This window comes from Hipposideros armiger, unplaced genomic scaffold (assembly GCF_001890085.2).
Source record: "Hipposideros armiger isolate ML-2016 unplaced genomic scaffold, ASM189008v1 scaffold_28, whole genome shotgun sequence".
Lineage (NCBI taxonomy): Eukaryota > Metazoa > Chordata > Mammalia > Chiroptera > Hipposideridae > Hipposideros > Hipposideros armiger.
In genome coordinates, this window is record NW_017731378.1 from 660,669 (window position 1) to 666,904 (window position 6,236).

A 6,236-nucleotide genomic window follows, 5' to 3' on the forward strand; every position below is an offset into this window, starting at 1 on the left:
CAGACAGTCTCCAAAACTATTGGAGGTGTATTAGGCAGAAATCTTTCAGGAAGATAATAGCTTCTTCAACTCAAATAAGCCTAATCAGAAAGGTAGATAATTAGCTCACAAGACCAGTAAGTCTAGGTATAGATCCAGCTTCAGATATGCTGAATCTTGGAGGGGAGGAGAGAAGGAGGGATGTGTGTCACATGACATCATCATGACTTCACCCCTTCCTCTAGCCTTCATTCTCTGCTTTGCTTAATTACGGAGGCAGACTCTCATCACGTGATGTTAAGATGGATGCCAGGAGTCCCAGAATCATACCCTCTCTGATTTGCAACACCAGCAGAAAAATACCTCTGTCTCCCAGCTTCCACAATCAGAATCATAGATAAGATTCTGATTGACCCTGCTTAGGTTATGCGCGCCTACTCTGATTGATCAGCTTAAGTCTCATGGCGTCAGCTGGTGAGGAGAGAAGGGCAGACAGGACATGAGAATGATGGCTTCAAATGGCATTACCGGAAGTGAGAGAGCATCTTCCTAAAGGACCAGAAGAAAGACAATGGAGAATCAAACTGGAGAAATAAAAATGTTAAATACCCTGGAGTCCTGAAGTAGAGACACACAGCATTAGGCAGGGGCTCCATAGATGGTCTTGTCTTCTGAGGGGAAATGAGGAAGCTGTGGGAAACCAGCCAGGAAAGGTGAGCAGCCTTGCTCAGTGGGCTCTTCTGGACAAAAAGCAGTTCTGGATCCTGGTTTTACCTGCAGAGTTCACCTTTTTAAGGCAGAAGATCAAGCCTATCCACAAAAACAATGACCCCTGTCTTTATACAGTACTTTGCAATTTATCAAAGACTATCTTACCATCTCCTCAGAGCTCATAATCACTCTGGCAGGTAGTAACGCAGGTAGTATTTCCCTATTTTACAGTTGAAGACACTGAGTTTCTGAGATGCTAAATGACCTGCCCAAGGTCACTCAGTTAACTTCCAGGGCTGTGACTATCAACCAGCTCTCCAGCATGCAAAATTAATTGAAGTCCAATGAAAACAAACTCCAACATTATCAAGATTTGGTAAGTGATGAGGAGGAATCTCATTGGCCAAACAAAAAGCTGCAGAGAGAATAGATCTGCCAGTTGGAAAGGCAAAAACAGGAAGCTTGGCCCAGTTGCCCAAGAAGAGAACAAAGAAATAGCCAGAATTTATAGGTATGAGAAGAGAAAAATCAAAGAAAGGAATGAGATGCAACCTGCAAAACACATAAAAGGAAATAGAAAAACGTTCTTTAAAATACACTGGGAACAACAGGAAGATAAGGGGGAATGTTTCTTCCTAATAGATGATGAGGGAAAGCTGATAATAGATGACACCAGAAATGCATAGGTTTTTAATGCTTTTTTCTTAGGTAGCTGGAACAAACGGCATACAGACTAGGAGGCAAGGAAAACAATTGGAGAGTGGAAAGTAAAGGGAAGGCACCTGCCTGCAAGGAACTAAAAATCTGGGAGCACCAGGGACAGGGAACCCTAGAATATCAAAGCTAGAGGGACCCAGATGTCAGCTGGCCCCACCTCTCACTTTATGGAATGAACCTGATTGTCAGTGATAGGGACTGAGCTGCCCAAGGTCACTCAGTATTAGAAGAGCCAGGCTTCTGGCTCTTGGTTCAGTGTATTTTTCTGGCACGTTTGGGAGATGGAGAGAAGGGGAGANGCAGAGGGAATAATACAAAACAAAGGCAGAAAGATGTGGAAGTGCATATTTAAAAAAACCAATGTTGAAAGAAATGTAAGCAGTAGAATGGAGGGTGTTTAAAAGTTGTAACCCATTTGAAATATATTTCATGTGGTGTGAGGTAGGGATCTGGCTTTATTTTTTTCCATGTGGATAATTAACCGTTCCAACACCATTTAATGAATTGTCAATCCTTTCCCCACTAATTAAAAATAACGTCTTTTTCTCATACCAAATTTCCTTAAATGCTTGGGTCTGTTTCTGGATTCTGTTCCATTTTATTGTCCTCTTTCTCTGTATCTGAGCCAGTACCACATTATTTAAATTCATATAGCTTAGTAATATGACTTGACATCTGGTAGGACAAGTTCCTCTCCTTGTTCTTTTACAAAATGGTTATGGCTATTCTTGCACATTGATTCCTCTGTATGAATTCCAGAAGTTGCTAATAAAATTCCCTGAAAATTCATAGGGGACATAAAGGGAATGCCATGAGGCATGGAGGGAATGTAATGGGCCATGAGTCTGGTAAAGTAGTTTGAAGGTCAAATAATGTCAAGCCAAGACATGCAGAGCCCACAGCACTTCTGGGCAATTCTAGAGAAAGTAAGGTAACTTCTGGCATCCGGGCCCTTCTCTGAACAAACTTGTCTGCAATGCCTTACATGTAGATTGCTACAAGCTGACCAAAACACCCATGTCCCAAGAGCCCTGCGTGGTGGGCTGAAGAGAGAGCTCAGCCTATGTTGGAAGACCAAAAAAAGCCATGTCCATCTCACTTAGTTGAAACTCAGAAGTGACCTGAATCTGAAACCCCAAGGCAGCTCCTTTTTCTCTGCCCTGTTCTTTCACTGCCTCTGCCCCTTTTCATTGCAACCTTCCCTGGCTGCCATCTGTCACAGTTACAGATGATTGGACAAGGATAAGAAGAGAGTCAGCCACCCGTTGTGTCCTCCCCTGAAGACTAATGTCAGCCCTAGATCAGAAATAACAGGAAGCAACCCTGGCCCTTGGGTGAGGGGAGGGAGCATGAGGGGCCTTCAGACAAGCCTCTGAGAACAGGGTGCCCTCTCATCCATCCCGTTCCATTAGCTGCCAGACAGAGACATGTGCGCAGGGAGGTGTCTCTCTTCTGCTTGCCTCTCCAATTTCTCTTCATTGGTTTTATTTATTTCTTCATTCAACAAGTATTTATTGAATACTTGCTATGTTTCAGGTGTTAGGTAAACAATGTCAACAAAATAGACTTGGTTTCTGTCCTCATGGAGTTTACAGTCCAGTGGGGGTAGACAGCCAGCAATAAGCTAGCAAACATACACTTAACGTGTTTTCTCCTCTCCTCCAAGCACAGCTCTCCATCAGGAAGCCTCTGCCAGAGATGGGTAGAGGACAGTGGGAGTGATATAGCTATGTAAAAGGGCTCTAGATATACCATCCTGGGTGTTAGAATGAGAGAAGCGAGTGATTTCTATGTGTAAGGGGCAGTCTGACAGGGTCTTGGAAACCTTACCTAGGTTCATGTTTTTTCTAAACTTACCAGGTGATTCTTGTCTCCCTTTTTGAGGGCCAGATATATATCCCATGTCTGAATAACACCCTTGAGTGAATGACATGAACTGTAGGAGGTTGGAGGAGCTTTTCTACTCTATGCAAGGGGAAGGAGAATGGTGAATAATTCTATATCCAAAGGTGATGGGAGATGGACAGGATTTCCTGGCAGGGAGAGCCTGACTTCCCAGAGGTAATCTGCAAAACATCCTCCCTCATTGGGGTTCCTGGTGCTGGTGACCATGATATTATGTGTATGGTTGAAATCCTGGGCCAGCTCTGCAGCCAGACTAATCTGAGAACAAGAACACCTGAAAAAGGGAAAGAGCAATGGTATGGCCTTGAGCACAAAGCACAGTCAATCTCATGGAGAAGCTGGAGGGGAAAGGAGCCATGTAGACCATGACAAGGAGTGCCAGATGGCTCTTGACCAGAGGGAAAAGTGTGAAGAACTTTGGATGGAAACCTTTTAATACTTCAATATATGGAATTTGTTTTTCAAAAAACAAATAATGAATCAGAATGTGGCCTTGTAAAAGTCATGGGCCATCCGTTTCTGCATTTATAAATAAATTGTGGTTGGGAAGGTGGAATGGGGTGCTGAGAGTAGTATTTAATATTTAATAATTTCTAAGGTTATTGTACCTTTCGTATCATAGGATTCTGTTTTTATCCCATGGAGCAGACACCATGTATCTAGAAATGTGTGGAGCAGAGTTTTTGATTTTGTAAATTTACTTTGGGGAGTCCATCAGCTCTTTGACAGCAACAGATATCTCCCTAGCCCAGGAACTTGCATAAAGTTTTGTTGGCTGAATAAGGAAAAAATAAAATATGAAAAGTTCCCTCTTACCAAGGAGCCTATTTCTGGGTTGGAGAGACTAGTTATTATACATAAAATAATTAAAGAAGTCTACTAGACAATCCATATTTAAGTTCTAAATTCTGACTTGACTCCTTGGTTTCAGACTGGACAGCTCCATGCTGCTGAAGGAAGAGTTATAATGAGGTGAATGCACCTTCCAGTTCAGTGTTCACCCACAAACATTCACTGAGGGCCTATTACATGCAGCCAGCATCCAGGAACAATGGGGAAAAAGAAGTCTTTGAATATTTTAAAGTTGAAGATAACCTTAGAGGAAATGACCAAAAACTATTGCAACTTAAGTTTCCAAGAAAAATAGGAAAGGAAACACAAAATACAGACGATTTCAGTTTAGAAAGTTGAATTCAGAAATATTAGGAAACTTAATAAATTCTATAGATTTTTCCTAGTTGTCATGCAGACTNGCTCTTGGGGTTCCTGGCTTCTTGGTCCCCTCTCCATGGTGCCACTGTGGGAAAGGGCTATGTGGCAGATTCAGAGGGTGTCATTGGTGAGCCAGGAGACCTGAATTCTAATGCCAGCTCTTCTAGCACTTCATTCCTTGCCCTTGGGAAAGAGTCTGCCCTCTCTGAGCTTCAGTGACTTGTTGATGCTATAATTCTAGAAGCTCGCTCTCTCTCTTTCAGCTGGGCAGGCTGAGCACTAGACCTCTGTGTCTGGGTCTTGCCTTGGGAGATGCTTATAGTCTCTTTGGGCTGGTCCCTGTTCTTCACACAGGGGCTCACTTCTGCTCTACCCTCTCAGCCACACCTTCCAGTACATACCTGGATTTTTTAGTTGGGAAATCTAAAGTGGGCAATAACTTTAGAGGAGACCGAAATATTGGGCCACCAGAGACCCACAGGGGTTTCAATAAATGCAATTTCAGCATTTAAAAGATTCAAGTCCAATTCTTTCAGAAAAGTTCCTGAAAATAAAGATTATCCACTTAAGCACCCAAAGATAGCATTTACGAAAAAGGCACTTTGCAGGGAAATCAATCTTAATGTTGCCTTTCACATTCCAAACTCCTTATGCTCTGTTAAGAAGTGGCCCTTTCACCTTGTCTTGGGTCTCTCTTCACCGCCCTATGGGAACCCACTTCTGCTTGGGGTTTTTCTTCTTTTCTGTAATGATGGATATAGGAAAATTGGAGGATTAGCCACGGTACAATCACCTTGAGCTGAGCACTGATCTCAGGAAGGACCCTGGTCATTTGGTTCCCATCTTTGAGCAATTACAGATGGAAGGAAAGGTAGGGAGAAGAAGGCACAACCTACAGCTCAAATCTCCAGCTTGGGGATTTTCTCTCAAGTCTTTTCTACAGAGAATGGTCTTTTAAAATCCTTTACCCACCACTCATGCACATGTTTCTGAATTTCCCAAAGAAAAGGAAGCAAACCTTCTCACTGTCTTTGGGTATATATATTTTTTCTGTAGCTCAGAAGTTGGGAGAATATCAAGCGATAAAGTGAAAAATGATACCCCTTTCTTATCTAAGATTATATTTTTATTACAGCAGTATTTATATCCATTTGAAAAATAGTAAGACCTATGTGTAAGAGACATATTATTTATTCATTCTATAGATTTTTCCTAGTTGTCATGCAGACTTGGAGCTCCCCTATAATAATTCTGGGACCTCATTAGGATCTATTGCCCACAGATTGGAAACTGCTGTTCTACAACAACAACAAAAAAAGGTATTGATAACATATATTGTTTCCTACGTGTCTGTCACTATGCTAAGTGATAACTGCTTTACATATATTCCATTTGATTCTTATGACAACCTTATAAAATAGATACTTATATTATCTCGATTTTATAGATGGAAAAACACAGGCTTAGACAGGTAAAATAATTCACTCAAGCCCACTTAGATAGTAAGTGGCAGAGTCAGGATTTAGATCAACATGTTTCAGATTTCAAACCCATGTTCTTCATCACAGAACTAAAATATGGCATATATTGCTGTATATCTTTTGTAACTGGCTACTTTGAATCTAGCTCTCTGTATCTTCTGTAGATCCTGGTTCATAGAAAAAGCTCAATAAATGCCTTTTTAATTAATTGATTAATGATGAGAGGTTTTT